Here is a 16,754-nt window from a genome sequence, read left to right as displayed (position 1 = left end):
TTACCTATACATATGTACTATTTCAGGACTTGGACAGCTTCCTCTCGGACTGGCCTCAAGCAGCGATGGATAAAGAAAAGTGGAAGGCTTTGGGGGAGGCCTTTGCCCAGCAGTGGGACAGCATAGGCTTATTAAAAAAAATAACGATTTCAGGATATACTAGACTCTAGGCTCCAGTTGGCCTATATGCATGTTCTCTAGGTTAGAGGGTGAAAGTACGACAGACAGTCAGAAGAAAAGACAGAGGTATATTCACATTTAAAATACCTATAGGTAGAGATTTATAGACGTTTTAATAATACTCCTCACTAACAAGCAAACGAAACCACAGCCCCAAAAAAACGTCCCAAAAGCCGACAATAAACACTTAGAAAAAACAATAAAACAGTTAATCCGAAGCACTATCGGTGGTGACAATTTATGGAGCGGCCGCCCTACGCCGCCCTACGTCGACCGCCCGCCCTGGACGCTTACTGCCGACGACCCTAATGAAATTGACGACTTTTGCTGTGCGTGAGGTAAGGCGTTTCAGACAAGTCTTAAGATGGAACTTAAGAAGCGCTTTTGTAAACGTGACCATGAGCATGTTTCAGTGACTTCTGGTTACATAGGTAAAATAACTCTTTTTTTGTAAATAAATTATTATTAGTTAGAGAAATCAATACCATATAAGATTGTGCATAAGTGTACTGTTATATGAACTACTAGCCGTTTTCCCGCGGTTTCACCCGCGTCCCGTGGGAGCTACTGCCCGCACCGGGATAAATAAAATATACCCTATGTACTCGCAGATAATATACTTAGCTTTCTAATGGTGAAAGAATATTTTCATCCCACCATCTCGGAAAGAGTAGTTTTACCCTTTGATATCTGAGCGCAAAAGTCGTTTTTATCCTCTAGAGCGGCAAAGTGATTTGAATTTAGAACATCGTGTGCAATACTCCATTTGTGACAATCTTGATAAGACTTTTCAAACAAATACATATTAAACAAATAAAATACTGCTTAAAATAATTATGTAATTAATTAAGTAATTTTTATTATTGTTTTTACATAGATTTTTAACCTCGTTTCATTTTTAAACTGAGTTTTCAAATAAATGATCTTTAATAGGTACTTCTTTTTAATTTGATACTCATATGTGCGCGCCATTTTGTTTTTTAGCATCTATAGTAATTTCCTCGATGAGGTGGGATGAAAAGTTACGTGTTGCACTCGAGTGCAAAGACTTTTCACCTTGTGCTCTTTTGATTCCCTCGCTATCGCTCAGGATTCAAATTATTGAAACACTCGCTACGCTCGTGTTTCAATTTTAGAATCCTTCGCTTGCTCGGTCATCAAAATTGAGCCCGCGGTTAAAAAGCAACTTTGCACTCTTGTATAACAAATAACTATTAAAATCGGTCCAGTAGTTTTTGAGTCTATCCATTACAACCAAACAATCAAACATTTGTTTGTTTGTTTGTTTTCCTCTTTATAATATTAGTATAGAAATAGCCTGAGACAAAAGTGCCTAATCTAAGTTAAGTTTTCTTACTTTAATACATACTTATTAAAAAATAATAACAACGACAAGATCATAAAATGCATGCCAAAAGGTAGGTACTTAGGTATGTCTTTTTCATAAAATCACTTTAAGTCCCAGTCTTCAAGATCTATCTCGCATCTCCGCTCTCATGTACAACGAGCCACATTTACAAGAATTGGCGCGGACGTGCAAAAACAAACGTCTCGTCCCCTGTCCGCTTATCCGCACTTGTAGCGGACATCCGTGACGTCATCCACTTAACGCTAAAATATATCCGCTCTTTTTAGGGCCGTAATAAGGAAAACCTGTTGGCTTTCTCGCGTTACCACTTACTTTAATGTGGTGGCGAATTTATCGATAGTTTTTTTTGTAGTTTGGTCTATTGATTTTTTATCGTGCTTATTTTAGATAATACCGACAAACCTGTGGTCTTAGATTTGGACTTATAATATAACGATATTACGAGCTAAAATTAAGTGTACTTAATATAATTTTTAATTATTTCAAAAACTGTAGGTATAGCTGTGTATTCTAAAATACAAACTTCTTTCATTACCTATAAATCATCCCCAAGGACAAAGCAAGAGAAAAATACAAATGTAGACGATAACAGCTAAGAGCAAATTAGGTAAGTATGTCAAATGTAAAAATATCGATATGAGTCAAAGAAAATGCAACACCACTACTCTACCCAATATTACTAACACACAACACTTACCAATTTTATCATTTCATCTCACGTCACTACATACCTTAATAATCTAAAAATCGGAACATAAAAAAAAGAAAAAACAATCAGAGACAACCACTCAAAGACATCTGGCGCGAAAAGAAAATTTTACCTTTTCACAAACCTTTTTACGTAAAATACCAAATTCTGCTGTGAATTGTTCAATTTACATAGTCATAAATAAATATATTTGATTCCTGACATTGCATTGTCTTTTGCCGTAGGGTGGGAGGCACCCCAGGGGTATTTTTTACCCCAAAGATAAGAGTTGTCAAGACTGACAGATGTCGCGATGTGCGGTGGGTAAGACAAGGTTGTCAGCTGTAGAAAGTACCCTGACTTTTCGTTTCGCGATAAAAAAGTTGTTGACTTGATTGTTTTAATTCTTTTGAGATATATAGGTTTTGCTACTTTACACTCTTGATTTTTTAATTCAAGTGGTATTTAAGTGCTCCATGATAAACTTAGTGCCTTTGCGAGACGAAAGAGCTACTTTTTTAGAATATGTTTTCGCGTCTTTTTTGCTAAGGATTATCCATAGAAACCGTTTTATTCCATATACACATATTTACATAAATGGTTGGATTGCAAGTTTTTTATTCATAAATGGTTGTTATATATTTATTATCTCGGTTTGGATCTAGAATGTAGCCCATTGAAGTTCTGTCTAAGCTCGTCGGGGGTGTAACTCAGTGGTAGAGTGTCTGCTTCGCATGCTGAAAGTCCTGGGTTCAAATCCCAGCACCTCCAATACCTTTTTATCTTTTCCTATTGAACAATGCCTGTCTTCTCCATTGATGAAAGGATAAGCGACATAAGAACCATTTTTTGTCCAATATTGTTTAGATCATTATGCAATTCTTGGTCAACGGTGGTCATTGTAGATATTGTTAGTTGATGGATGATAGGAAAACATTATAAATACATTCTATAAGCAGTATTTCCTACAGGATCTTCCCACACATCAATATCGGATCGACAGTTTGATCTCGCACCAAACTATTATGTCTATCAAACCAAATATAAATTCTTATACACAAAAGAATAAGCGACAACACCCAATCATACATACGATTAGCAGCCGTCGTGCTAAAGAAATAAGACCAAAAATTCTTTAGAATCTTCAGGAGCCATTTCTCGTCACACATTCCCATATTTGCTTAAAGCAGAAAAAAACTTTTGTCAAGATACCGTCCAAAATCTTTTGATTAATGATATCAACCCGCCACCGCGTGAGTCGGGGTCCAAACGACCCGCTCTAAGAAAACAAACGCCGAATAAAACGCGTACACTAATGATACGTGTAATGGGCCCAGTAATTGTTGTTACAACCATTAGCGAAATAAACGGTTCCCCGAATGACCTGTTTGCGATGGCCAGTTGGACAAATATGCCTGTCCTGACATCATTAATTATTAGCATTGTTAACCAATATTCGCACGGATTTTGTAGGCGGCTGTAAGATCCGTTAATATCCCTTTGAAGTCATTTGTCAGGAATTATTGAAATCCTTACCGGGTTGCTAATGGAAACAGTTATGTTAAGATCAGAAACTTTGCAACGTGTAATAATTTTGGTATATTTTCATAAACGTAGACCAAAAGTGATCCTCCAACTAACGTCTATTAGATTCTTGTGAAACACTTAATGCTAATTGCATGCACCCTTCAGCATCTTTTACAAGCCACATATGTCTAATGCATTCAGGAGTTACAAATGGCTATTGGATCGCATTGGTTGCTATCCATCACTCCTCCTACACACAGACAAAGGAATCCAGAAGCACATCGAGAAATGGATTGCGAACGTAATATTCTGGAGTTAGGAACGACACGTGTCTACAAGTCGCTCAGCCCTTGTTTAAAACCAGCAAAACGACGAGAGTTGTCATCAAATACGCATCCTTGGAGGGCGGGAATCAGTTTTAAAAGCCATTAGAGGACGAGGGGGACGGGGGTTGTAATTAGACTGCGTTAATATTTAACAAGTGCGACGCCACACAGATTAACGTAATGCCGTCCCAGCTGCGTCCGGACTCCGGACACCTTCTGTGACTCCGGCTTTTAAAAAAGCCACTCTGTCACCGAGATCGTCAAAAATTAATTACGTTATGTCCTGCTCTGTAAAAAGGAGATTTCCAGCTAATGGCTTTGTGATAACCTTCACAGTAACGACCACTGAAGGAATATCTAAATATCTAACCATTCATCCTTTGTGGAATTAATTTCTCCAAAATTGAATGTTTTCGTTCCATTACAAAAGATTGAGAGTTACACCTTTGCGAAAATATGGTAGCTAATTAATTCCCAAAAAGTGAGGTACGTTCAAACAGATTTTGGTAAAATCGGGCAAGTGTAATCCTTTCACCCTTTCTGTGCAATTAGAATTAGAGGCAAGACGAGCTCGGCATCTGCGGGTTAACTAATGGCGAATGCATTATTAAAGCCGTCCGCAGTGAAGGGTTGGGGACAGATTATGTTATTATAGATTTAGGTTTCTGCTTAATATGCTGATGTGTTGATGATGGATATATGCAAGTACATGGGACGTGAAAATGCCGTCTCTATATAATATGCGTTTTATGGGTTCAAACAATGACTCGACTTATATAATATGCAGTCAAAAAATATACAGACAATGCAACAAATATCTGAATAGCATTCATCAGATATTTATACCACATTTAAACTTTTTAATTTTAGTAGTTAATCTTTTACGCAGACATTTTCGCTTATTTTGTAAAGGGCTTAAAAGCTGGCAAACTTTTTACTTAAATAAAAATAGCCCCGAGAACCAAAAGTTTTAATAGCACAGGCTGATTATGCCAGTTGATAAGTAATCTTATATTGAAACTAGCTGTTCGCCACGGTTCTACCTGTGTCCTGAAGGAAGGACTTTTCGTATTATTATACGTTATTTCTAAAGCGTTAGACTACCTCTGTAACAAATATTTAATCGTTTCAGTCGTTAGGCGTGAAAGCGCGACTGACAGACAGAGTAACTTTCGCATCTATGTATAAGTAACGATAAACTACTTAGTCACTATATAAACGTAAACTACACCTAATCCTTTACACAATCATTAACATCTTACCTTCTCACCAACGGTTTAACAGTAAGACACAACACAAGAAAAATGTGTCAAGTCATACCAGGAATTCCCATCATTAGTGTCCGTCAACCCGCCATGAGAAACCCCGGTCCAATCCGTCACAGTTCCACCCGGAACCAGGATTAGCATACGCAAAAATCACAAAAGCAAATCTCAAGAAGTTAATGGAATGTCCCTTTCGTAACAAAAGGGTTAAACAAAGGTATAAAGTACAAAAAGGTATATTAATGTTATAGATGAATCATAAGGGTCCGTTAGACCGGTTGGACATTCTAGTGTTAAGTCCATTAAAGTTACTTTTATAGGTGTTTGTTTAAGCTATTATTTTAGTTTTTGGTTTGAGCTTCAGATTTATGCCGTTACGGTAATTTTGATTGTTTTGAGGTGTAGATTTTATTGTTATTTAAAAATGTTAAGCTGCTTTTGTGTTGAGTCTATGTAAGTATAGTCTTACTTCTGCAGATAATAATAAATTAGTTCCAAGTCTTTCACGCTTGGAAAGATTTAGGTAACATATCAAAAACTACATATATTCGGCCCCGTGGCTATATGCTCGAATTCAATCAAAAATTCATAGACATGTTGAAGTTTATTTTATTTAAACTTTCACCCTCAGTTAATATTATTTAACTATCAAACCAATAGCTAAAAATGGCGATCCGCTCTTAATTGGTGACCATATAATAAATTGGGCAATACTCTTCTTTCTTATCGCATCGCTAAAACCTGAAATAATTTCCAATTGTACTGTAAGAGATATTAATACACTTACAGAACAAAAGTAACCAATACTCAATACAATAGCAAATAACATCGAACCAGTCGAGACGTATCAAGTATCATTATAATGGGCAATTAGAACTGTGAAGAACCACATTACCTACCACTGAATCCTGACCTCTCAAATATTCTTAACTCCATACACGACACAGATCAAGTTACACTGGTATTAAAGGCCAGTATAAAATGAACTGTGAACGCAAGGAGTTTGTAAGCTGTGAGAGGTCTTGTTATAGTGGCTGCTACGAAGATGGGGTTGCTACTTATTCTAAAAAGGGCTATTTGTTTTCATCCATCACTTCTTAGTAAAACAAACAATGAATAAATACGAAGACTTTTGTCCTGTTTCCCATAGGTTCTATTGTGTACATTGTCACCTTTGTGGCCTATTGTGCACGTTTTTTGGTCACCTTTTGTGTGGTAGGCAACTGAAATTGTTCGGGTCTTCGGAGCTACTGTTGGTTAATTAAAGAACCTTCTTTGGTTTCTTTGACAGTTTTAATGAACGGGCGAAGAATGTAGCAGTAGTTATTACTTTGTACAATGGATATTGATAGCCAAGTACGTAGATGGAGTAGGATATAATGAGTATGTAACAAAGATCCTAGATCTGGATCTAACAAAGAGTACAAATAAAGATAAAACAGCTCCAGGTGAAGATATTAGAATCATTAATGACTTAAATGGTTTATAACAAGAAGTAAATGCATATGTATTTGATTAATTGAACATAAAATAAGTTTCAATATTAACATAGCTAATTGCTTGTTTTATGTCACCTGTAATAATGAAATTATTAATAGGATTAGCAATGTACGTTTTTATTAATTTATTCAAAATAAAATATGAAATATGTTCTTATGCAATAACATTTGCATATTCACACCTCTTCAAAACCAACAAACAAAAATGTAGTAGATACTTATAAATATTCATAAAAATAACCAAAAAATCTACAGTAGTTAATAAACTTCCATAACAATTAGAAAACATATTCGGAATTCTCTAAATTTCTCTAGCTGCGTGCGTCATACAAACGTCAATCACGAGCCGCTCTGGGTGGCAGAGGTCAGCGATCAGCGTCTTCTACAAATATACCACCTTTCTATTAACCTATACAAAATTATCTATCACCCAAATGTATTCTTTATCTCGTAGCATTAGTTTGAAATTTAACCTTCCCCAACCGCATCAGTATCTTTGTAAAATCTCTACGCTACATCTCCCTTTTTTGCTTCTAAACATTCATGTCACTCTGTAGAATAAACAAGTCGATACAAAGGGCTTAGTCACTATCCCTTTTTATTAATATCGGTGGCTGAATGGGCACAAAGGGTTTTGTACTCATTATGCGTAATCGGAACAGCTCAGGTGTTATATTATAGCAATAATGGGCTTATAGATAGTAGACCGCAAATGAAGGGATACGATTTCATGGGTGGTTTTTTCGTTTTATGCCTTCGTAGTTTTGCTATGGTGGTCAGTTTGGAAAATCTTGTGTTTAGAGATTCCGTTGCTATAAAATCCCATGTCAGTTGCGAAAACTTTGACATTAGGTTTTGTTAGGTGATTAAAGTTGCAGTTCACTTGACGAAAATTAGAAGATTACTATGGGAAAGATACATAAAATTCTGCTGAATGCAACAAAGCTAAGTAAGTTTTTATATCTATCTTCTTTACCTGTTTGATCATTAGAATGAGTCATATATTCTTCGATGTTAAATTACACCCGACAGATGAAACATCGATTCTTGACAAATATCAAGTTTATTTCTCAACTCAAATAAATACCTATTATTCAATTTATTAATAACTTACAGACATTCTAAAAGATTTATTATTAAATGCTAATTCTATCAATTTCAATTTGTTTTGTTTGTCATTGGATGCCAATCAAGATTTTTTTTCATATTTATTTAATCAAAATAGTCTGACATTAGGTAATTTTTATTACTTTATACGATGCTGTTTTTTTAAATCTATTTATTTATTCAGAATATTACAAACAGAATACTGGTTTAATAGGGCTCAAAGAGAGACTGTTGACTTTATTCCAGTAGGTTCGTAGCCCGTGCGGGAAGTTGTTTGCAAGCATATCACAAGCGATTAGCCTTCTTAAAACAAAAAACATCAAAGTCACGATCACAAAACTTTTCCAATTTCTATCTGAAAGAAGCCCTCAAACAGATTTGCATGAGGTCCGCACAATGAACGGTGTATTTTGCAATATTTTCAATACCCCAGCATGGGTCCAAACTACTCGGGGGTCCTTCTTTTGTCCTCCACTTTAATATCTGTGGGAATGGACATACCGACTCCATTTAGGTAATTTATCATTCTTAAACGAGTGAGGAGACTATCCACTATTACCCTTCGTCGTGTAGTCTGTCTAGTCTTGAAAGGGCGCAGTCTTCGCCCTTTGTCCGGACTTGTTCAAATTAATGACGTATTTGGCCCCAACGGGTTTCGGTATTAGCGATTTTGAGCACCGGACACAGGAGTCCGGTGTCCGATATTTATGAATTATTAGCTATTTCGGGTTCCCATAATATCTATGTGCTGGTATTTACGTTACTGGACAAGGGTCACTCTTCCTAAATATTATTACTTTGATTTATTTATTCGAAACTCAGAAGTGTTATTGAATTTGCATAATTCGAAAATAACGGACCATATATCTAAATGAAATGAGTGTTCAAAATTATGACATGAAATAAGAAATTTATTCAAACAGCCTAATTTAGTCTAAACACGTCAAGTAAATATAAATAACGGCTACAAATTCTACAATCAACGTCATATATTCAAAAGTTAAACTGGGTAAAAAATGCGAAGATCATCAAGATTAACATATCAATGTAGGGTCGGAATAAAAAGGTGAGATGACCGCAGCATCCCTGGGTCAGAGGTCAGATGAACAGGTGCCACGAGCCTAACACGCTTTCTTTACAAATTCCCAATAAAGTTGGGGATGACATAGAAATTAAGATATTTTTTAATGTCCAGTAGTGACAGTGAACACGAGGCGAAGTAAAAAATGGGGAGACGACGCATTATACGAGATTTAAAAGTAAAATGTGTGTGATGCGGGAATTATAACAGATGACATTAGCATAACTTAAACGGGGCATGTCGCGATTTGTAAATGGTAATCTTATCGACCTATGTAAAAATTTATGACGTTTGAATTTCGTTCTTAGTTAAACCTACAAGTTTATGTTAAACAAATTAAGTTATAGAAACATGAACACCTTAAGTTTTGTGAAGTGCAGATATTCAATACTAACGCAGAAGTTTAACGAGCAGCTGTAAAATCGCACGAACAACTAGGAATGCATAGCAGTTGCGACTCCCAGGGACATATAAAACAAAATTAATGAATAAACCAGCGACAGTAATGAGAAAACAAATTTAGCGTACATTAATTCTTCAGACATATTCCCCAAAGAATTCAGTGTCGCATGGAAATTAATGATTATCTACGGCAAGACCGGTCGGATTGTTCGTCTGTTAATTTATTATACGTAAACACTTCTCAATGACCGTTAGCCATGATGACGGATAGTAAAATTTAAATAGAAAGTAAACAACACTGGATAGATATGCACGTTTTATAAGTGTCAAAGCTTATATTGCTGTTGTTAAATTTATAAGCAACTAAAACGATGAAGCCGAACACTATTTGTGGGATGTCAATTTTTTTGGTATATTTACAGAGATTTTATGTCATCTTGTTCAATAAAACTTATTAGTCGAATATATTAAGGTTTTTATGTACGTTTTTATTAAAGGGTTTTACTTACAATTTTATGTTGTGTGCAGTAGCTAATTTTGGGTTTGATTAATTTGATGGATATTCAATCTTACCGTTTACTTTGGACACAAACTTTTCTATTAACATTTTAGATACTTTATGACCAATATCTGTTTCAGTCCTAGATTTTACAACTGCACTTCCTTCAATATCGAAACTACTAACAAATTCTTGCATTTCTATATTAAAATTAAGTTCCATCTTTCTCGGATCTCTTAGCATCACAAAGCGGCTGATATTCATCAGCATGTTGCAGCATAATGTCGTATAATACTTTCATTATCGAGTCAAGACTGTCATTTGTCAACCAGTTGATAGCCGAACCTGTCAGAGCTTTTGGCTTGATTGGCCCTTTGTAATTTGAGGGAATCTTGTGGTGTTTACCATAGATCTTCCATTTTGTTAATGGCCGTTGGTTAAAACCAAAAATAAACTTCGTGAATTTACTGTTTATCATGAATGACTAGCTAAATACCTATAAAAGTATGTATATTTTAGTGTAACAGCCATAGAGTTAGATACCACTTAAATTCCTTTTTCCACATTTATTCCCTCCAACAGTTACGTAGGTATCGTCCTTGCACTTCCTAATAGCAAGAAATCAAAATACTCCAAAAACCGCCAACAAAAGGCAGATGCAAAGTAAAGAAAAACCTATCAAATATCAATACCGGATCCCGACTTACGCGAACCGACTCGGACTTCAGACGAAAGTCGTAACCCCACTACCGTGCGCCCAGGCAAATCGCATGAGATTTTATCAGAGGATTATCTTGGGTTATCGCACATCTTGCTTATACCAACAAACTGTGGCTCTTCTTGTGACCATAACGCATAATTTGCATCCATTGCTGGGTTACTTCTAGCAGCCAAATTTGAACCTGGAATTAAGTCGTCAATGTATATCGTGTTTTGTTTTTTTGCCCTCGTAGAATGTCTAGAGTCTGCAAAAGATTAGGAAGGTGGAAGCGTGATTTTAGAACATAAGGTATTTATGTAAAGCTGTAGCGTCCCGCAAGATCAAATGGATAGATAGTAACATTGTTTGAGACTATTGGCATTGTTCGATGTACTTAGAGCAGATGGGAAGTTATCGATCGTATTTGGACGATATAAGAAGTTTTGTAAATATTAGAAACCGTTATTTTTGATATCGATGTCTTTCTTGTTGTTGTACAAACCAACAGCCGTCTAATGTAGACTTAAGACACACCACACAAAATGCCACGAATTAAAAAAGTACATCAAAAACTTACTGCTTAGAATCTACTTAAACTTTAGCCATAAAGCAGCCCTTTATTTTTTAATCAACCATGACACGAACAGCAACGACCACTTTTCATCTCCTCAACGAAAGCTATAAAACAAAAAAAAAGCTAAGACATCTAAACAGCCAATCGTAAAACCACTCAAGAAGTTAAAGACAATTAAGTAACTGGCTGGCTACAAGCTACAAGCAACCCTTTTGAAACAAAAAGATTAAAAAACAATACGAGGGAGGGAAAAAAGTAAAAAGTTGTCTCGGAAATTTGTCCGTTGACAACATCTATCTCAATCAATTGTTACCTCCCTTAGGACTAACCCTTTCCTCCCTGGAGGTATAACCCTCCGTAACCCAATTAATGGAGGGTTTCGTGTGACCGCAAAAAAATTAAATTGAAATGTTAATTTTGATATGTGAGCCGAAGATGTGTTGGGGAGTGCTTTTGTAATTAAATTTTGAATCTAGAAATCTGATCCTGAAAATGTAGTTGCACCTATAAGTAGACAACTCAATAGGTATTCAAACTTATAGATGATAAGCTGTTCCCAGCCGTACCACACGCTTTCCGAAGAAAATACTTCCCGCATCTACTTAAGAAGTTCTTTGTTAGTCTCTGGACTATCCGTACCAAAATCCATCTAAATAAGTTCAGAAGTATTGAAAAAGAACATACGTGCAAGTCAAGTGTATTCAAAACACACAATAAATACAAAACATGACCAAAAAAGCTATTGCATACAAAAATCATAAAACACATTCATATTTGCATAAACATAAACAGTGAAGCTAGTGACCATTCATCTTATTTTTGTGTATCTTTATGTTATCATTGGAGTAGCACCTCGTTTGTCAAAACTGGGTGATAGCTTTAGGAGAATACGCTGTGCATCCACTTATGTGATGCTGAGTTTAATTTATTATGGGTAGTGGACATTTTAGACAGCCCACTATAGTAAGAGTGGAATTTGTAAATGTATCTAATATTTCCAAGGCTACATGGTTTGCTAAAGTTCTAAGCGGCTAAAAACAATTACCGGGAGATAAATGAATGTCGTTTTTGATAGCAGGCTAGAATCCCCAAAAAATATGGCCTTCGAAGAGAATCAGGTTATCTGAGAAGGGTTTGAGCCTTCCAAAATCTGGAAATAAGCAAAGAGCGCCCACGGTATGATTGAAAAAAAAAAACATAGATCTCTATCTGGGACAGAATATTCTAACCAATTTATACTACAAAAATCTCGAACCACGCTAGTTTTAGGCCTACACACATCTTACCCAGTCGAAGCACACTTCACAAAATATGATTCCCACTTGAGCGCAGCATTTATAAAAAGCCACACACAATAGGAATTGATTAGCGATGATTGGACCAAGTCTGAGGGGTACTGACCTGATATAATTAATTATTATTCAAAGTAAGTCCTCTGAACACTCTTGTTAGGTATTGTTTGTGGTTTTCTTATATTTTTGGTGTGACTGCAATGCTGATGCGCGCCAATTAATCGTTTTGTTAAGAATTTTGGAGTGAGGAGCCTGGTTTTGGTAATTAAAGGGCTTTTATTTGGAATTATTTCTTGATTAGAATCTTCGTTATAATAGAAGTAGCATTCAGATTATCCCTGTTTTATTCTAATGCAGGTTTTTTTGCGCCAGCTACATGTTTTCGAACTTTCAGTAGTAAGTAGGTACCTAGCTATAGGCTAATAGCTCGTATTAACAGGTTATGTTTAAAATCGTCAATTTCCAATTCCTATATATAAACAAAGTAACTATATAACTCTTTTGACCAAAACTTGAGTTAAAAACAAAAATAATAAACGAAGTATCTTTCTAAACGAAAACTATTTCGTAAATCTAAGTAAACAAAAATCTAAGATTTACTCACCATCCTGCCTCCAAAATCCGAAAGGAAAAACTTCGGTCACTTCACAAGTTCAATCACATATAAAATAAAAAAGGACATACCTACATAAAGTGGGTATAAATATACATTTACCAAACAAACACAGGTACCTACATACACATATTTACCTTTTTCAAAAAACTCGCTAATACCTCTAAACAGTACCTCGGCCTCCCCAGGCAAAGGACTCAAAGAGCGAGGCCTATATTAAAATTTCCTTCGAAATAATCCGTACACAACACAATGTCAGAATTTAATATCATTTTAATCTTAATTCTCCTTATTACTGTTGCCCAAGGAGGGTAGGGCTGTAAGGTTTTACCTGCACTTGGGAACATTTTATGAATTTCAGTTGGGAATTAGGGAAAAGGATTTTTTGGTTCAGTTAAAATGTTAATGTTGGTTCGATGGATGTTTTTAACGGTTTTGCTAAAAAATGTGAAGCGAGTTCCAGCTTCTGAGAAAAAAATATTTCATTATTCTTTTAAAACGAATTACTTACAGTTACATGTTATCTTAAAGTGAGTTGGTATCAGCTTTTGAATGAGACATTTTTACTCATATTTAAGAGCTGAATGCCTATACGCTCTAATCTCATGAATTACAGGAGCAAATTGAAAAATATTTATGTCTATTAAAATGGGTATTATCAACATAATGCTATAATTTTAAATCTATAAGTTTTCTTATCTTCGACAATAATATAATCTTTGCCATATTCAAATATCGTTTGAAAATAATCCATAAAGGTAACCCTGCAATATTCTTCAAATCTTCATCTCCTAATCTTACCATCACAAAAATAAACCTTATGCCTCAAAACATATGGTCCAAAATCGCTTCTAAGGTTGAGAAAGCATTCAAAAGCAGGTAAGTTCAAAGATAAAGCTTGTCTTTGGCGAATAAGGCTTAATTAGGTCGAATTACTTGCATTGAAATCTTTGCTAATAACGTTTTATGATTCTCGGTGGAAAAGCGGTTCACGGGAATAATCTTCCTGGATTACATTGCTTTTACATTTGGATTTTGATTATGTATCTCTTGTACCGACTTAAAAATTTGAATTGTTGAGCTTCAGTGGATAGATATAGAAAATATAAATAAAGTAGATGTACATGCACATTGTTTTTCTATAACTCGGTGACTTGGCCGATACGCACCTGAGCTTAGGCAAACAAATACAATGTGTATGTACATTTACACATCTGCTGTCGTAAGATAAAACTTAGATATTTTAATTATAATGTAAAGATGAAACGTAGGTAGATGTTTTTATTATAATGTAAATAGTTACAAAATTGAGTTATAGTAAATACGTATGCTAGGACCGTTTTTTCACCCATATACGCGAAGTTTTCGCAACAATGGATACAAATTCATCAATGGATACAAATCTTAGGAACTAGCTTCTGCCAGCGGTTTCACCCGCATCTAGTGGTACCTCCCTACTACCCGTACCGGGATGAAAAGTAGCCTATAGCCTTGTTATCTAACACAGTAGCAATTTTCCAAATCGGACTAGTAGTGTCCGAGATTCGCGCGTTGAAGCAAACAAACAAATTCTTCAGCTATATAAAAGTATAGATAACAGTAACTGGCCACAAAAAGGGTTGAATATTGTCAGCACACGGGGTATATTCTTTAATTAAAACATCGATGCCACCCCCTGATGGATCACTGGACTAATTGATGGACTTTATGCGTAGGTTCGAGTCCTGTGTTTTATTATATGTATTAACTTTTTGCACCTCGTTCTAGTGTGATATGTGTTGTTAGTATATGGGTGTATGGAAATGGTACCTAATTCGACATCGCCAAGCAATAATGAGTAGTGACATATCATGTCACCGATAGAGCAAAGGTTGCTTATTCTTTTTTATGTATTTAGCTATATTTAATTTAAATGTGTTATAGTATAGTAAGTCTAGGATTACTGAGCAATGCCCGTCTAAGGTTTTCAAGCTTTCGCCAGTATTTTGCACCTGTGTACTGAAGGAAGTTCTTCGAGCACCCGGATAAAATGCGGTCTATACTGTAATGGCCTTCCTCGATAAGCTATCGGGCTATCTGTAACTGAAAGATTTTTTCAAATCGTTTCAAACATACTCTTCAGCCTTTTAATATTACTACCTGTGTATAGAGTTTCCACAACATGAAATTACATACAGCATTTTCGAAACCTAAGAATCATAATTCATATAAACACACTTTATATATTTTTTCAAAAATACCAAATAAGTAAAAAAAAACCTAATCAACCCGAAAAAGTCACATTGATCAAGCACGCGGAACATAAGGCACTTTCCACATTGTCGACTGAATGGCGTTTCAGACAAAACGCACGTTATTAAAGAACCCATCAGAGCACAATGCGCCGATGACAAAACTCTTACTTTGAACTCCTTCCTAATCGTAGGGAAAACTTTATTTTGTACGGTATATGGCGCGGTAATGTCAGGAGATTCGATACTCGTGGAAAATATTTTTTATGTTTTTTCCGACTGTCAAATAAATGGTTTATAATTAGTTAGACTACTTCAGATATGAACTGTCTTGTCTTTGGAATTGGAACACTTATGTTTTTTTACAAATAAAAAGAAAGAAATCCTAATTTTTATTATATTTAAGATTAATAACTAAAATTACTATTTATTTTTTACCAAAATCAAAAGCAGGACCTATACAAAATTCCACTTTTATGACAAGTAAATTGGGCCTAGACGCGTATAAATCAATCACGGGTAATGGATGCAAAAACTGCTATAAACTGCGACCGTCAGCGTATAATATTGCCGGAGACATTGATGTGGTCAGGCCGCTTTATTGGTGTCACATCGTAAAATAATAACTACTATGTCGTCCTTTTGGCTTTTTTATAGGGTGTGTTGTAACTTGTATTGGTAAATAGTTATTTATATTCTTCAGCTTTTCGGGATATAGACTTTACTGTTATGTGTACCTGAAGTTAGCAAACAGACAAATAACTGAGCTTTTACAATTGTTAGATACAGCTCACTCATTAGTGCACAATACCTTTCATTTCAAAACTAAATATTATCAGCCCCCATCATGAGATCAATTAAGTATTTATGCTCTATGTAGGGCTTTATAAGCCTTAATTTTTTTAACTTTAACTTAAAAAAAACTCAAAAAATTATTCCACAATCAGAGCAATTACACCCACCGTACCAAGAGTAACAAACCACAGTGGTTAGAAGACAATGGCAGCCAGGTTTTGTTCGACATCGAAGAGGGGTGGACGGTAATGAAAAACATGGGAGCTACCCTACGTCCCGATTGACTTGCATATCGATTCACCACTCGATTGCATCGTTTTAATTACGATTTTCCAAGTGTGACTTTTGTGTTTGTTGTACTAATTATGGTAAACATTTGCAAATAACTCATAGCATTAATTTCTTCCCAATGTCAGTCCTTTCAAAAATAGGATCCTTCTGTCCCTCGGTTTTCTTCAATCCTAGTTCCAAATTACCCTGTGGGTTCATCGGGAGGCAATACCAGATACATCTGGTATTGCCTCCCGATGAACCAAGTAGTCAAGTAGGTAATCTGTGCCTTATTTCCTTCTGGAGCGATCTTTCCATTGTGATTCTGGATTCATC

General features: G+C 35.5%; 1 non-coding gene across 1 annotated transcript; it reads left to right on the top strand.

Moving 5' to 3' along the window:
* The first annotated feature begins 2,936 nt into the window (after positions 1 to 2,936).
* On the top strand, positions 2,937 to 3,008 carry Trnaa-cgc (transfer RNA alanine (anticodon CGC)). The gene has a single exon. It is a non-coding gene; the product is annotated as a tRNA-Ala (tRNA).
* Positions 3,009 to 16,754: the final 13,746 nt, after the last annotated feature.

This window comes from Helicoverpa armigera, chromosome 17 (genome assembly GCF_030705265.1).
Source record: "Helicoverpa armigera isolate CAAS_96S chromosome 17, ASM3070526v1, whole genome shotgun sequence".
Classification (NCBI taxonomy): Eukaryota; Metazoa; Arthropoda; class Insecta; order Lepidoptera; family Noctuidae; genus Helicoverpa; species Helicoverpa armigera.
The sequence above is the reverse complement of the archived record's forward strand: the minus strand, read 5'-3'. Positions and strand labels throughout refer to the sequence as shown.